Source organism: Mandrillus leucophaeus, unplaced genomic scaffold (assembly GCF_000951045.1).
Source record: "Mandrillus leucophaeus isolate KB7577 unplaced genomic scaffold, Mleu.le_1.0 Scaffold182, whole genome shotgun sequence".
Classification (NCBI taxonomy): Eukaryota; Metazoa; Chordata; class Mammalia; order Primates; family Cercopithecidae; genus Mandrillus; species Mandrillus leucophaeus.
This window is the reverse complement of record NW_012101832.1, coordinates 1,518,308-1,520,130: the sequence shown is the minus strand read 5'-3', so window position 1 is coordinate 1,520,130 and position 1,823 is coordinate 1,518,308.

The following is a 1,823-nucleotide window of genomic DNA, read 5'->3' as shown; positions in this document are numbered from 1 at the left end:
TTTTTTTGACACGGAGTCTTGCTCTGTCCGCCAGGCTGGAGTGCAGTGGAGCCATCTTGGCTCACTGCAACCTCCACTTCCTGGGTTCAAGCGATTCTCCTGCCTCAGCCTTCTGAGTAGCTGGGATTACAGGCATGCACCACCACGCCTGGCTAATTTTTGTATTTTAAGTAGAGGTGGAGTTTCACCATGTTGGCCAGGGTGGTCTCAAACTCCTGACCTCAGGTGATCCACCCACCTCAGCCTCCCAAAGTGTTGGGATTACAGGTGTGAACCACCACATTCAGCCATACTGAGAGGATGCCAGCTGGACTTCTAGGTATGGTGGGGACTTGGAGAAATTTTCTGTCTTACAAGAGGATTGTAAAATGCACCAATGAGCACTCTGTAGCTAGGATTGAAAAACACAGCAGTCAGCGCTCTCTGGCTAGCTAGAGGTTTGTAAAATGTGCCAATCAACATACTGTAAAATGCACCAATCGGTGCTCTGTAAAAATGGACCAATTAGTGTGCTGTAAAATGGACCAATCAGCAGGACATGGGCAGGGACAAATAAAGGAATAAAAGCTGGCCACTCCCCAGCCACCAACAGCAACCTCCTTGGGTCCCTTTCCAAGCTGTGAAAGCTTTGTTCTTTCGCGTTTCACAATAAATCTTGCTGGTGCTCAGTCTTTGGGCCGGTGCCACCTTTAAGAGCTGTAACACTTGCTGTGAAGGTCCGCGGCTTCCTTCCTGAAGTCAGCCAGACCAAGAACCCACTGGAAGGAACCAACTCCTGACACAATATGTTCTTATTTGTTGTTGCTACTCCAATAAGCAATTAACAAAAGTGCTATCAGAATGTGTAGGATGATCTTGTATTCAACTAACCTGTCAAATACTCTTACTAATTCTAATGCTTTGCATGTAGATTTTTATTTTCCAGATAGAAAATGAATCATGCATGTAAGGATGGTGTTTACCTCTTCCCTTCTATTTCCTAAGCCTCTGATTTCTATTATATTTATTACATTAGTTAGAAACTCCCATCAAATTTTGAATAAAGAGCATTCTTATTTTTAACTTTTATGGGAATGCTAGAGTTTCACTGTTGAATTTGATGTTTAGGAATTTGGCAAACATCCTTTATAGGGTTAAGGTATCCTAATTCTAATTTGCTAAGATTTGAAAAATGAATGCATTCATCAAATGATTTTTATTTATTAAAGTGATTATATTTTTAATAAAAATATTAAAAAACCGAAATTGTTTTCCTGTTGTTAACATATCTTTGCATTTTTGGCTAAACTGTACTACATATTTGCTTCTAATTTAGATGTCATATGGATTCTGTTTTCTGTTTTATTATTTAGGATGTTTGTATCTATAACCGTAACTAAGCTTGTTCTAAAATGTTGTTACCTTTAATTGCCCTGGCCTGGGCTGATGACAAGGGCATACTAATATTACAAAACAAGTTAGGCAGTTTTCCCTTTTTTTCCACTCAGTAAAAACAGTTTGTATAAAACAGAATGTATTAGTCAGGGCTAAGTGTGGTGGCTTACGCCTGTAATCCCAGCATTTTGGGAGGGTGAAGTGGGAAGATCATTTGAGGTCAGGAATTTGAGACCAGCCTGGTCAACATGGTGAAACACCATCACTACCAAAAATACAAAAATTAGTTGGGTGTGATGCCACGTGCCCATAGTGCCAGCTACTTTGGAGGCTGAGGCACGAGATTCTCTTGATCCCAGGAGGCAGAGGTTGCAGTGAGCCGAGATAGCACCACTGGACTTCAGCCTGGGTGACAGAGCAAGACCCTGTCTCTTAAAAAAAAAAAAAAA